Genomic DNA, 16,345 nt, shown 5'->3' on the forward strand with positions numbered 1-16,345 from the left:
TAATGTTTGTAAAAGGATTAACATTAAAGATTGCATTAAGCTGCACCAAATCTAATGATGTTTTACAGTCTTGGGTGGGGAAATGAGGAGTCCAATTGAGATCCCAATAGCAACAGATGTGTTATTAAGTCTAACTAGCCAATGTAACTTTTACCTATTGCTATCATGCAATAAATTATATCTTGTTAAGTTAAGAGCCTTTTCTCCACCGGCTATGCTGTACCATGTAAATTAACCAGGCCATTAATCTGGCATATGTGGTGCAATAGTAGCGTTCCTACTTCCTAAGACAGGAGACCTATGTTCATGTCCCACCTGCTCCATAAATGTGTAATATATACCAGCAAATATCTAGAGGGGGGTTTTCTGTTCCAGCTCTTAAGTTTTGGTTGGCTGGTTTTGTTATAGTGCCCCAGCAGGAGCCATCTAACCGATTAACTTTCTTTTGTTTCAAAAGAGTACAAATGAATATTGTCTGGTCATTTCATGGCCTGGGGTGCATCATCATCACCCCAGTATGGATATTTTAAGTTAGCTTTTGTAAATTGCCATTAGCATTGTGACTTCTTATCACAATGCCCCATCAGAGGTCATCTAAATGATTTTGTTAATTTGAAAGAGTAGAAACGAAGATTGCTGACTGCTGCTGTTCTTTGGTCACTCTCATACCTGAATGTCCAGGAGACGTAGCGAGTGGGTCCAGTCCAGGCCTTTTGGTCATTGTAGGAGTTAAAATTACATTTTAATTCAAGCTTGCTAGATTCAGGTATCCTTTAGTAAGTTTTAGTTAACATTTTTGATGTTTTTTGTTATAGTGCTCCATTAGGAACTGAGTAAAACAATTATTGATTTATTTTAAAAAGAGTAGTAAAGGAGGATTTCAGACCATCTGCCCCTCTTCTGTGGCTACATCTGCACTCAAGTGCCCATGGGCAGAGAACATGCACAGTCCACCTGCACAGTCCAAGCCTCTCAAGATTGATAGGCCCTTACAACAACTGAGGTGCATCATCACTCGAGAAGATGACATTTTGAGTTTGAGGATTTCATTATTGTTTAGTAAATCTCCACTGACATTTTTTTCACAGTGCCTGTCAAGGGGCTGGTTAAACTGCCTACTTCTTTAAGAGTAGAAAGGATATCAGACTGGCTGCCTGTCTTCCATGGTTATGTCCATGCTTGGATCTCCAGGGGAATGAAACATGCTGAGGATACTCTGGAACAGTACAGGCCTTTCTGGATCAGTAGGCCCCTCAGAGGCAAGGATGCGCCATCATCCCCGGAGATGACATTTTGGTTTGAGTTTGGTAAATTTTCATTGTTGCCGCATAAGTTCCCGTTAACTTTTAGGACTTTTGTTATAGTATCCTATCTGGAACTGTTTTCAACTGTTTATTTATTTAAAAGAGTAGAGAGAAATATTTGTGACAGCTCTCTACCTCAACTGTTAGCCGGTAGTGGTTGATTCTGCAGCACATACTACAGGGGTCCTCTTTTGAAAAAACTAAATGTTAAGATTGATGGCATAACATGCGTACGTTGTTTTCAAAACAGGTAAAAAGATAAGTCGGAGATAGCAAGAACTGCAGATGCTGGAGCCGGAGACAACACAGTGTGGAGCTGGAGGAATATTTTCTGAAGAAGGGTCCCGACCCAAAACTTTCCTGCTCCTCTGATGCTGCTTGACCTGCTGTGTTCCTCCAGCTCCTCACTGTGTTGTCAAAAGATAAGTTTTATTGGGCAATATAGTTGTTGTGTGCTGTATGTCACCTTCTGTTAGGATTTAAGCAGAATTCACAATGTAAATGGTCATGTTTAATGAAGAATACTTGACAGGTGGTGGCAGCACAAGTGAAAATTTCCTTTTTGTACTTGTCCAAGTTGTTTGTCCAGCTTCTATCATGCTTTGTTCCTGATGGTTGATGTAGCATGAGCCTGTAGTGATAACATAGTTATGAAGATATCAGCAAGTGGCCATATCCCTTTCTGGCAAAAAGTCTTCTCATTAGATCACACAGTACCTTTCCACCCTGAGTTATTTTCCCCATAGCTGGTCATTTTAACACTGCATCCTGCTCACAAGCCCACTTGTCTGTCTTTGGCATGCTGCAATGCTCCATTGAATCATAGCGCAAACTGGAGGAGCAGCATCTCATTTTCAGACTAGGCACTTTACAGCCTCCTGGGCTCAATATTGAGTTCAGCACTTTCAAATTGTGAACCCACGTCCATTCCTTCCCTTTCTTTTAGCTTTACTTGTTACATTCTCTGTCACCATGTCCTTCTTTTCTCCCCTTCCCCCACCCTAGTGGGGTTGTCTGTTTTTTCCAATCTGGTAGTGAGACACACCATTGTTCTGGCATTCTCACATTCCAATCATTTAATCTGAATTATCAACATCCTTTGTCCTCCAGTACTCCACCCTCCCGGTACACATCGCCCCCATCTCACTGTTGCGTAAATACTGCCCCCTCCACACATAACGCCAGCTTTTATGAAGTCATCTAGACTTGAAACGTTGGCTTGCTTTTTCTTCATGGATGCTGTCTGACCCATTGTGATTTCCAACATTTTTTTTGTTTTCAGTACAGATTCCAGCATCTGCAATAATTTGCTCCTCCTTAATTATTTTGTGAATGACTCTTGAATTGCTCAGTGAATGGAAATATTGTTTTCCTCATTAGGAAGTGGTACTGTAGAGGAAATGTCACTGGACTAGTAATCTAGAGACCCAGACAAATGCTTTGGGGACATAGACTCAAATCTGACCATGCATGCTGGTAGCATTAAAAATTCAATTAATTCATCTGGAATTGAAAGCTAGTTTCAGAAATGACAACTGGTAAACTAACATCATTTGCTGTAAAATCCTGTCTGGTTTACTGTTGTCCATAGGAAGGATATCTGGCATCCTCTTACCTGGTCTGGCTTGCATAAGGTACCATAATATGGTAAACTTAACTGTCTACTGAAATAGCCTTTTCAAACCACTCAGTTCAAGATCAGTCAGGAATGGGCACAGATACTGCCCTTGCTAATGATGCTCACATCCAGTGAAAGAATGAAAGAAACTACAAGTTGTCAGCTGGTGGCTCCATTTGTAGCACTTGCCTCTTGGCCTGAAGGTTGTGGCCTTAAATCCCATACCAGAAACTAAAATGGAAAATCTAGGATGATACGTCAGTACAGTACTGAGCACGTACACTCTTGGCAGTGCTCCTTTGCTGATGAGATACTTTTCTCCCTCTGAAGTGACAAGCTAGAAATCCGAGATGAGAATACCTCTGTAACCAGCAAAACATAAGTAATGCCTTTATGGCTTTAGCTGAAAACTAGTCCCTTTAGGCTTTCAACAGCAAGCCAGCCCAACTTTGCTGTGATGTCAGTCCATTGGTTTCATTTAAAATGTTTACTGTAGAATGGGGAATTAAACTGGCTTCATAAAACATTTTATTTCACTACTGCTGCAGTCAGAAACAAAAAAAAACAATGAATTAGATTTTGTTGTAATTGCTCTGGGCCTCTGTTATTAGCAACTTCTGCTTTCATTTAAAATTAACACTGAAGGATTTTAACTGCAATAAAGCAATTGTTCAATAGCAGTTAATTATTTATTTTTTTAATATGGGAAGCCAACAATTTACTGGCTGATTTCTCTGGAATTCTACAGCAAGAATTTAAGACTTGGATTGGAACAAATTACAAAAAGAATCAACCAGTTGTGGTTGAACTTCTTAGGAATATGGGATCAGGAGTAGGCTACTCATCCCATCTAGCCTTTCTTCTGTTTAACCCAATCATGGTTGATTGAACACTTCAATGCCTTTTACCCACACTATCCCCCAAACCCTTTGCTCCATTGGTAATCATAAATTGATCAATCAATATTTGAAATACTCAAAAAGACTGAGCTTTTATGCCCTTCCTGGGTAGATAATTCCAAAGATTCACAACCTTTTGAGTGAAACATTTTCTTCCCATCTTAGTCGTAATTGGCATCCACCTTCTTCTTAAATTGTTCCTCCTGGTTCACTCCTTGAACAGGGGAAACATCTTACCTGATTCTATCCTGCCTAGTCCTTTAGGTATTTTATAGGTTTCAATGAGAATACAAGCCCAGTTTGACCAATTTCTCTACATAAGACAGTCCCGCCATCCTGGGAACAAGTTTGATAAACTTTTGTTACACTCCCTACATGGCAATAATATTCTTTTTGACCAAAACTGTACACAGTACACCAGGTACAGATTAATCAAAATTAATTAAGAAAATACTAGTGAAACAAGACTTCACTACTCTTGTAAATATTTCTTCATATGATGTATTCTTCAAAGTGCAGCATGTTAGTCCTTCGCTGCTTATACCAAGGCCCCATGTTGAACTACAGGCAGATTTAGGGTAGTTGGGTGGATGGAGTCAGTTTGAAACACACACACACCTAAGCTTTTATAACTCCTGGGAGCCTCAGTTGTGTTTTCCAATTGATTTTCAAACCTATTGGCAAGGAGTATCCTCCAGGAATACAATTTCCAATGTTTGTCCAGAGGCTTATTTAAAATGGCAACACACTTCATAAAGCCTTCTGATTCATGGATAAAGCTTGCAGTGTGAGATAGAGAACAGCAGAGATGTCAAGGAAACAATTCCCCGTATTCTCAGAAGTCTTTTCGAAATACTGCTGGAAGTGGCCAGGGAACGGAAGGAAGCTATTTTTCTACTTGATCAGTAGAGAATGAAACATGTCCTTTAGGCATGAAGGGACATTGAACAGATTGCCAGTTTTAGTATCATGACTCCAGGACAAGGACCCAGTGCCCAAAATGTTTCAATGTATTTTTAAAAAGTGTTATGGTAATTACAGCTCTTTATTTCTCCAACCTCTCAGCAATGCACACATTATTTTTTACCCTTTGCCCATCCCTCTTAACAATTCTCATTCCTTTATCAAATTGTTCACCACTCAGCATTAGATCACACTGTACCGTAACACATTCTTATCACAAATATATAATTACCTCTTCCTTTCTGTCTACAGCAGTAACTGAACCATTCTTTTCAAGTTTGCTAAGCTTTACTCAGTCACCTTGTCTCACTGCTCCTTCCTCTTCCCATTCCATGTACCTGCATTCAATGTAGTTCCTTCCCTTCCCATTCTGATTTCTGAAATTCATCTTCTGTTTAACTGATACCCCACACGTCTGTATGTCCTCCTCTGGAGGGTGTACTCAGTACATCTCACCATCCCTCTGTGTGGTACATGACTGTTCACAACACCAAGGAAAGGAGTGAGATCAGGGTTGGACGCCCCAATCTTATGATGCTATTGGATCTGGAATAGCAAATGTTGGAAATCAGGATACGAGAGTTAATGGATAAGGGTTGCTGTTTACACAGTCTTTATACATTACTTGCATTACTTCAATAACCTCCTGCATCAGCTGGTTGTGATTAAAAAAAAAATCCAATTTTCGCATTCAGTGACTTTAACAGAAATGAAAAACAAAAGATTTCCAACCAGGCAACATCATTAGTTTCATGGCTGGGCAGTAAGTTGAAAATCTGCCACCATATTGCTTCCATTTTTGCTGCTCAGTAGTTAAGTGACGATTCCTGTCATGTAGTCTGTTTGCTCAGGTAAAAATTAGTGTATGATCACTTTGAGTACTGTAGTGCTTTAAAAGCTGAATATGCAGATAGGCCAAGGATCAGGATATCATCACATGACCAAAGGCGACAGTCAGTTTGCACCGCAGCACTCTTTGCTAAGGATGTGCCAAGAGGTTGTTTTGTACTGTACGTAGTAGTTTTAGCTGTAACTAAACCCGCAAGTGACCTTCAAGTCAGTGGAATCCCGTACCAATTTTCATTATAATATAGTTAGCACAAGGAATGATGTACAGCGGTGATTTAACAAGTAGAACAGAGAACACATTGATACTGATTTGATTACCTGAGGGAAAAGCAGATATCAAGAGGAATCCACAAGTTTCCACTGTCTAGAAAACAGAAGAAGATATTGTTTCTTTACAAACAGAGTACCTCTAAGCTGGAGAAGTCTATGCAGGCAGCCAGTTGAATCAGGATTAAGTTATTGGAAATTTAGAGGGCTCCCAGGTGCCATCTCCGTGCAGAACAGAGAAAAGGTGCATGCCAATTTAAATAAAGCCAGACAGAGCAAGATAAAAAGAAAGGTAGAAAGTACAACAAATACATTGCTGAAGACACTTATGGAGTATCCCAATAGTAATAACATTACTGCAAATACCTGCATCTCCAAGGCACTTCAAAAGACACAAGAACAGCAGAAGTAGGGATACCAAATCCTCTGGCATGAAGTGGAAGTTTACCAATCTCTTGTCTGAGTTCAAACTTTTTAAACAAAGAGAGTAGCTCTATTGACCAAGCAGTTGCAGCATTGGATAAGTAAGCCAAAAAGTGCAGTCAGGGTATGGCTGGATCAGAGACATTTAAGCCTCTCCTTAAAGTGGTGCTCACACAAAATTCTAATATTATTGAATTACATTCAAGTTCACAGGATTTAAGCTTTTCTCCAAGTAAACATGGGTATTGGTTGATACACTTAGCTAAGAAATCTCAGGAAGTCACTTCCTTCAAAACATCATTTGGAAGATATTGTTGCCAGATTCTAACTTTTGTTTCTCTGTCAGTCAGAATCTGATCCAGCAGCATATGGACAGACTTACAGGAAGTGAAGCTGGATGTGTATACATTGCTGATGATACCACTGTAATGTGCAGGAATAAAGAAGAGCGTGATTGAAATCTTAAGAAGAACCTGATGAAGAGTCACCAGACTCAAAATTTTAACATTCCTTTCTTCCCACAGATGCTGCTAGACCTGCTAAATTAAACCAGTAATTTCTGTTTTTATTCCAGATTTCCAGCATCTGCAAATTTTATTTTGTTTTATTATAGGATTGAGACTTTCACCCACTAATGTCAGCAGCTCACTGTGCAGAGCTCATATTCAACAACAAGAAAGTAAGTCATTCAAGTGAATGCAAGTCAGATCAATTTTTTGGCTATATCCATTCAGGTTGCAGTATCTGTCCTAACTCAGACAAGGATGAAGACGTAAGGCACTGTGAAAAATTATCATTGAAAAGTGGCTTGACACAATAAAAAATGTACCTGACATATTAGGTGCTTTTGGCCTGACAGAGATGATTTTAGTATGTTAAAAGACATGATTTTCAAAGGAAAACAAGCACATGGATCCCAAAACTCTCCAGGACATATTGGCGCAACTATATCAAGGACATATGGGCATGCGATGTGGTCTGGTGGCTAGGGATAAATATTGAAATTGAGATGTTAGTGAGGATATGTGAGGCATACCAGAACTATCAGCTACAGCAGTTTATCCACACGTGAAATTCTGTTAGTCCCTTTGTCCAAAATCACTAGTGATCTTTCTATTGTAAATAGAGATGACTTTATCTTAGTAATTGATTACTTCTCCAAGATTCCAATTGTCAGACAGTAAGGAGCACTTCAAGTGCATGCATGGCAGACATATTAAGAGCTGTATTCAGTCTGTTCAGTGCACCTGAAGAAAGAATTTCTGACAATGGGCTGTGGTATAGGGGCAAACCTCTCAGGGACATGTGTGCTAAACAGTGAATGAATATGTGAAGTATAACACCTAACAGTGAACAACGTTGATGAGAAACAGAAACCAGCTAAGGAAAATATGCAATATGCCAATTGTACAGAATGGAAACAAAAAAGCACAACCAGATAATGGTAGCGTGAGGGAATACCAAGCCAACAATCAACACATTGTTCATATGTCTGCAAATCAAGAGCTGCCAAGGGAAAAATCCACATCTCCAGAAGGTTATCTCACAACAAGATCTGAATGAATTTTCAAATAATCAAAATAATATATGGACTCTTAAGACTTCTGTATTCGTAATATTTGTTACCCTTGTCTCTGTACTTATAACTTGTAGAATCCTTATCTTGTTATAAGTAATTTTATCATTACCCAATGTTTATATGACAGCCTAGTGGTATTATTGCTAGACTATTAATCCAGAGACCCAGATAGTATTCTGGGGACCTGGGTTTGAATCCCACCACGGCAAATAGTGGAATTTGAATTCAATAAAATATCTGGAATTAAGAATCTAATGATGACCATGAATCCATTGTCAATTGTCAGGAAAAACCCATCTGATTCACTAGTGTCCTTTAGGGAAGGAAACTGCCATCCTTACCTGGTCTGGCCTACACGTGGCTCCAGATCCACAGCAATGTGGTTGACTTTCAACTGCCCTCTGGGCAATTAGGGATGGGCAATTAAGGATGGGCAATAAATGCTGCCTGGCCAGTGATGCCCTCACCCCGTGAATGAATAAAGAAAAAAAAACTTTTAGCATACAAGTCTTATTTTTGGAAATAAAGGGATTTTATTATTGCTTGAAGAGAGATGTTGCTTTCAGAGCTTGATATGCCGATGAAACAACGGTCGGCATATCATCATGTGACCAGAGGCCACGGTCACTAAACGTTGTAGCACCCTAGGTCAAGGATGTGTCTAGAGATCGCTCCATATTGTAAAGTATTAGTTTTAGTTGTAAATTTAGCTGTAAATAAACCCACAAAAGATCATCAAGTAAACAGAACCAAATGTCTCATTTTTACATTGAGATAGTAGATAGTATCTCTACAAGAACGAATGCATTTAAAGGCCCAGGGCTATTGGCGTAATTATTTACTGGCTTTTAGGATCATGCAAGGGCAATTTACTGTAGTTTCCAAATAACTACAAACAGTTTAGTACAGATATATCAGCTGAATGTCTAAGTGATATCTTGAGTATTACAATATATTTGTACCTTTCCCACCCTCTGGTGTATCCTAATATATTTGCAGATTTCCCTGCCTCTGGTGTATTGTAATATATTTGCACGTTACTTTGCCCTGCTGTATTGTAATATATTTGTACCTTTCCTTCCTCTGTTGTGTCAGAATATATTTTTTATCTTTTTCTCCCTCTGCGAAATTGTAATATATTTGAACGTTACCCCTCCTACAATTTAAAAAGGGTCTGGTAACTATTCTTCCGTGAACTTTTCAGCAACGTATCTACACACAGTGCCTGAGTGCCTGTACAGCTTGCTGACCTAACATACTACTTATGATGCCAGGATGTGATGTAGGCATGATTGAGACATTAATAACAGGTTGTAGCTGGTCAGGAGAGGACAGATAGTGTTGCAAAGATTAATAGCCAATGTATGCACCAGTAGCCGTGCTTCTCGGGTCAGAGCCTGAGAGTGAGAGTCATCAATGTCAAATCCCGCACAGGCCAAAGGGGCAGATTCAAGATTCATTAGACCCCACTGGCTGGGCAATCAGAGTGTGCCACCGACAGTCACACTAACATTTATCAATTGAATTGAAAGCACCTATTGACAGCGATCTGTATGAACCCACAGCTGAAGAACTTTGGAAACGATCAAAGACCATGTTCAACACATCACCCAGAAACAGTTGCAGTCTTACTGTCTGTCCTCAAGGTTAACTGTTTCATTGATTGGAATCTCTTGTCTCAGTCTCCTGTTTCTATCATTATCCTCCAATGGTAAAAGTGATAAAATGAATATAATGAAGCAACTATTACATCATGGATTAGGTTAAAGGCTATGTGAATATGCAAAGAATAAGCTGTAATGAACAAATATGAAAGCACTAAACTCTCTTGCAGTGATTATGTTTTAAACAAGGCCTAGAATCTTCTTGTTGCCTAAGCAGCAAATACAAAGCAAAGCACAAACAAGCCTCTGGTGGGATGTGTCGTATATGCCATGCTAGAACAGGTGTATTTACATGTGTTGTGGAAATATGCTGAAAATATGTTAAATAGTAAATTAAGTAAGGGTCCTACCCATGTTTCAGATTATTTTGTGCAACTGGGCTTCTCTAGTACTTGTCTCAGAGTGTTATTGACACGACTCATCCAGAATATGTAGGTTTTTGTTTCTTTTATTCATACACAGGAGGAGAGTGTCATTGGCTAGACCAGCATCTGGCAGGTAGTGGTGTTCCTATATACCTGCTGCTTTATAGATGATAGAGGTCACGGGTTTGAAAGATGCTGCCTCAGGAGCCTTGCTGAGTTGTTGCAGTACATCTTGTAGATAGCATGTACCGCTGCCATTGTGCATCGGTGGTGGAGGGGATGAAATGTTGAAAGTAACACATTGAGTACTAACTGAGTGGGATGCTTTGTCCTGCATGGTATTGAGTCTCTTGGGTATTTTTGGAACTGCACTGAACCAGACGAGTGGAGAGTATTCCATGGCCCTCCTGACTCCTGTTTAAACAGCTGATTTTAGTTATATAGCCTTGAAGTTAATTTTTTTTTAACATTCCCAACTCTGATTAAAAATAATTCTGGGATTTATCGTTCTGAATGTAATGTATATACCATTACATCACATGTTAACATTACAGGTAGCTGGTTTCCATCCTTGCGTGTCAGGTATAATTTGGCCCGCAATCAATTATACCCATATCCTTTGGAAATGTGTAGCCATACAATGAGTCTTATCATGGTATTCAATAATTTTTAATCTTCATAAAGAAATCCCTCATTTCTTAACTGCTATTTTTTGGGCAATGTTGAGAAAGTGCCACTGGAATGACATGCACTTAAAAAAACTGAAGCTGCTATTAGTGGTGACGTGGATGCATCTCACTTAAGTGGAAGTCTTCAACTCCATTGATCTCCTGAGGTGAATTAATTTCTTCTTCAGATGTCTCGCTTACAATTTACAGAAATATCTCTGATACAGTTTAACCTCCTGCCAGGCATTCAAAGCACAGAATTGCATCCAAAAATCTGTGCTGTGGATTTGAATGAATTCCCTTGGATGTCTAAAATGGTGTCCACACATGCGCACAGTAATGGTGGCTGCCACATTTGCGAGTGTATGAGCATTTGTGGGACACTTGCAGGAAATGATACACTGGTTTAATACCAGCATTGCGTCATCTTTCTAAGAAATGAATGTTGTCTTCCCGAAAGAGGACAGCAATCTCCACAGAATCACTGTGGATCGCTGTCACAGCCCATTACCTGGACCTGTTCATTGCCACTTTAGCCCGGCCCAGGAGCTGACCCATGAGGAAATCCTTCAATTTGCTTGCCCCTCCCTGCACTGAGTGTGCAGAATCAGGAGCATAGATATTTAGAAGTAGCCTCTTTAAATAATTAAAGAGGGGTTACATTCTTTGTCAAACATAAAGAAACAGAGGGAATATCCTCAGATTGGCTCACACTGTAGAGAGTGGGTCCACGAGGAAGGTTTCGGAGCACGGGGCCAGTGTGAAATTTTGTCTAAGCGGTGTCGGTCCAGATACAAATCCCCACTTGCTTGAACTAGTTTGACACCACACATCCCCATTGGGTCTTGGTGCCTCTTTTGTCAGGCTCTAAGCCATTGCCTGAGTATTTATAATCACAAACCTACCAAGTTCAGCCCATTCCTCCACAATTCAGCATGCTCTACATTTTGTCAGTCCAGTAGCCCGAACTCTTTCTGTCAGCCATCTAAACCTGTATTGGTCGAGATTCAGATTCCTGAGCAGCATTTCCCTAATGACATCACTACTCCTGTCAGTGGAGAGCTCTGGCATGAGGTGACCTTGATTAAGTCCTGGTAAATGACAGGCAAGTCCTGGAAAGAGTTCCGAAGTTCAGAGTGATCTACGAACAGGAGACAGGTGCCATATCTGAGGCCATTCACCTGGTGAAAGATGTGGATGCCACCAATTCACATCATCTAGGAGGGGGCTCAGTGTAGATGTATCTCTGCAGGGTCTGAAGGTGGAAAGTAACCACCTGAGTACCCGATCACCCTCTCTAAGTGCGAAGCTCAGTACCTCAGCAGCGATCCAGTACCACCTTTTTGACCCAGAAAACCTTCATACACATCTGCTGTGTCTTTGTGTCACACTGTGGAAGAGATCAAAATAAGCTACTGGTACCACAACAATGTAGCTATCAGTTGGCTAGCATTCAGATTAGTCTTGTCCAGTGCCACAGGCAAGTGGTCACTTTAGCCTCCAGCTCTTTCCAGTTTGCAAGCCAGGATTCCTCACCAGGGACAAGATAGATTCCCAAACAGAGGAGATGAGCGATGCTTTCGATGAAGTTCCCGAGTTTCTCTGGCAGGGAGTCCACCTGCCACTCACCAACCAGGAATCCAGAATATTTTCTTCAGTTGATCCAGAGTGTATTTCTTGGCACTCTCCATTCTCCACTGGGACTGTGTACATGTGGAGCACATCATCTCTCTAAACTGAAAGAAATACCTCCATGCAGACCCAAACCCGATAGCCTCCCATCAACGGGGACAGGAATGGCTCCATGCAAATAGAATACAAATGCCAGACAGAACAGTCCCATGGCTCTCGTCTCCTGAAGTGAAGGGGCACCATTGGCAATTTGTTAACTTTAATTATATACCCTGTGTCAGTGTGGGACCCCAGTGCTTGGAGAATCTGGAAATATTGATTTGATTTGTTTGCACGTGTACCTAAGTACAGTGAAAAGCTTTGTTCATGAGCAGTACAGGCAGATCATAGAAAGCAAGGACATACAGATCAAAGAGTGAAATTAAAACTTGGACAGGGGCATACAGGTTACATCGCACAGGGCATGGTCTAAGCAAGATCAACATTGGCAAGATCAGCATTATTTGAAGTTACAGTCCACTCATCAGTCCAGTAATGGCAGGGAAGAAGCTGTTCTTGAACCTGCAGGCGCATGTGTTCAAACTTCTGTATCTTCTGCCTGATGGAAGAGGTTGTAGGGGAGCATTACTGGAGTGCGATGGGTCTTTGATGATGTTGGCAGCCTTTCTGCGGTGATGAGCTATATAAATGGAGTCCATGGATGGAAGGTTGGCTTCAATGATGGTCTCTGCTGTGTGCACAATCTTCTGTAGTTTCTTATGGTCCTGGGCAGAGCAGTTGCCATACCAGGCCGTTATACACCGGGACAGTATGTTTTCAATGGCGCATCTGTAGAAGTTGGTGAGGGACCTTATGGACATGCCAAATTTCCTGAGCCGCCTGAGGAAGAAGAGGCGTTGTTGTGCCTTCTTGACTGTTGCACCTATGTGAGAAGTCCTGGACAGGTTGTCGATCACTGTCACTCCTAGGAAGTTGATGCTCCCAACTGTCTCAACCCAAGCTATGTCGATGTAGATTTGGGGGGGTGTGTGGAGTGGTGTTCCCCTCCTTTCTTTCTGAAGTCAATGATCTGTTCTTTAGTTTTGCAAGCATTGAGAGAGAGGTCTTTATCATTGCACCATGGGTGTGCAGGGAGTACAGTAGGGGACTGAGAAGGCATCCTTGAGGGGCTCCAGTGTTGAGTGTTATTGTGGAGGAGGTGCAGTTACCTATCCTCACTAATTGCGGTCTATGGGTCAGAAAGCTGAAGATCCAGTTGAAGAGAATGGAGATGAGACCAAGGTCACACAGTTTTGAGATCAGTCTGGAGGGGATAATGGTGTTGAATGTGGAGCTGTAGTCGATGACATAGGTGTTCTTATTGCCCAGATGTTCCAGGGATGGGTGCAGGGCAACAGAAATGGTGTCTGCTGTGGACCTGTTACATCGGTAGGCAAATTGTAGGGGAATGAGGCAGGCTGGGAGACTAGAGTTGATGTGGGCCATGATCAGCATCTTGAAGCGCTTCATGATTATAGAGGTCAGAGCCACTGGGTGGTAGTCACTAAAGCACATTTCTGGGATGATGGTGGTCTTCTTGAAGCAGGTAGGGACTAAGGCTTGTAGGAGGGAGAGGTTGAAGATGTCAGTGAATACCTCCGCCAACTGTATGCTAATTCTCTAAGGGAAATCTTGAGGCAGGACAGGATGACCAAGGAGGGTTTGAGAGCTCAGCTGAGGAGTCTGTCCGGCCCGTGGCTTTCCTTGGGTTGACACCCAGGAAGACCAATCTGACGTCAGCAGCGGCGACAGTGGACACAGGTACGTCTGGGGCTGTCAGGGCAGATGACACCATGCCACTGGCATTCTGCTCTCACCAAGCACAGAAAGCATTAAGTTCATCAGGGAGGGACGTGTCTTTGTCCACTATCTTGCTTTGCTTTATTTTGTATTCCGTAATGTTGTTGTTTAGGCCTTGCCACAGGCCACGGGAGTCTGTATGGTTGACTTGGGGCTCTAACTTGGTCCGGTGCTTCTTGACATCTCTGATGTTTTTGCGGAGGTCATATCTGGATTTTCTGTAGATGTCTGGGTGGTCCGACTTGAATGCTGCAAGCCTGGTCTTCAGTAAGGAGTTGAATTGAGGTAACCTCTCTTTGGCAGCCCTATGTCCTGAGAGGAGAATCTTCCTAGTCACAAACCATTCCTCCAGGACTGGCACATAGTCATTCTCCAGGATGTCCCAGAAAGATCTCCTTGGTCATCCTGTCCTGCCTCAAGATTTCCCTTAGAGAATTAGCCCAGGGGATCAGCCAGCTCCTCTAGACTAACTGGAGTGTCCTGGTTTCTGGCCCTCCCTGGACCAACCTGTGTTAGGGTCTCACAGAAAGTTCTATAAGCATCTCGCTGAATGGATTCAGACAGAACAGAGCAGAGTATTAGGCTCAGGTTTGAGCTCTTATGCTCTTTGATTCCACAACAAGGGATCTGTTGTTGGCCAGCAGTGTAAAGGGCTGCTGATGAACCCCAGGATGTTTTTCCAGGGAGTAGAAGAAGGGGGCGCTATTGTCCAGATTTTTCAAGAACCAAATGCATGATGGCCGATCCAGGTCCCTCAGCACATTCCTTTTCTCTGCATAAGTCTCCCACAGATCCAAGTCCTCAGTGGCCTGACTGAGATGTCAGGACATTCATCCCCAAATTCTCAATCCTGGATCTCTTGCCGATTCCTTTGCATAGTACAGACCGAGACACAGATCGAGTCTTATCCACATCCTACACAGCGTCATTGGAGGAGAAGCCTCCCCGCCTCCTTTTCTAGTCAGCCAGCAGTAACAGAATGAGTCCTGGAACCACGTATCCCCCAGCAGGATGTTGTTAAAGTGCTAATATAGGGGCACCATCTGGGTCCAGAACAGAAATAGTACTGCTTACATCATACTGCGGTTTGAACTTGGCACCTATCACATAGAAACGACCAGAATTGTAGGCAATGTAAGCTTTAGAAATGTGATGGTGGTCAATTCAGAATGCTTAGACTTTGGGCCGCATAAAAGTGACATTGATGGAGACAGGGTGGAGATGTCACCAGACATCCATCAAGTTCAAGGTCTTCATCAAGTCCTTCAACTGATGCTGAATGGAACTATGTGCCACCATGATCTTTTTCCTCAGCTTTGCAGTTACAATCCTTCAGGGAAGCTACAATTGCATGAATTGGTGAAGCAGAATGGGCATTTCTTCGAAGAAGATTGTTTGCTGTTGTCCAGCCCAAGGAGCATAAACCTTCATGAAATGAAGCTCTATGCCCCCATATAGATAGTGAGATGGAGCAAATGACCTGGCACAGGCTCCTTGACCAATAAGACCTCTGGCTGAAAGTCTGGAGCCAACAGGATAGACACTCTGCCAGAATTCAAATGTCTCATGTAGACCTCTTGTCCTCACTGCAGGGGCCATGTAGTTTTGTCTCCTGGAGTGGTGTGACCACATACTCCACCTCCTTAAGGAAACTTTTTTACTTCAAAAAATATTTTATCATAAAAAATCTTTGTATACATGTGTAGACATTGGAGCAGTTTGATTCTGTTTTACATATGGGGAACAAATGAACCAAATAAACCAAAGGCATTTCTAACTTATACAAGACTATATTTACATACATTTGATGCATGGGAGGATCCAATAATTGAACAGACGCCCATTGTACTTTGGCAGTGAGACCTCAGACAGTGATCTTTCCTCACTGCGCCTTGGCGAATGCTGGACCAAGCTTTGCGTGTCCTTCAGAGCGTAGTCCTGGGTCTTGGAAATATGTCAGTCTGCAACATTCAGTCGAGGTCAACCTCTTGCTCTGGAAGACAAACAGGTTTCGGGCAGACCAAAGAATATCTTTCACCAAGTTAATGGTCCTCCAAGTGAAGTCGATGTTTGTCTCGGTGTCCCTGGGAACAGACCATAGAGCAGAGTCTTGCATCATGGAGCTGCTTGGAATAAACATTGACAAAAATCATTGCATCTTTCTGTGGACTTCCTTTGCAATGACACATTTCAGAAGGAGGTGTGTGACAGTCTCTACCACCTTGCAGCCACTTGGAGGGCAGTGTGTGGTGATGCAGTGAGTTTCCGGGTGTAG

This window comes from Rhincodon typus, chromosome 10, assembly GCF_021869965.1.
Source record: "Rhincodon typus isolate 14 chromosome 10, sRhiTyp1.1, whole genome shotgun sequence".
NCBI lineage: Eukaryota > Metazoa > Chordata > Chondrichthyes > Orectolobiformes > Rhincodontidae > Rhincodon > Rhincodon typus.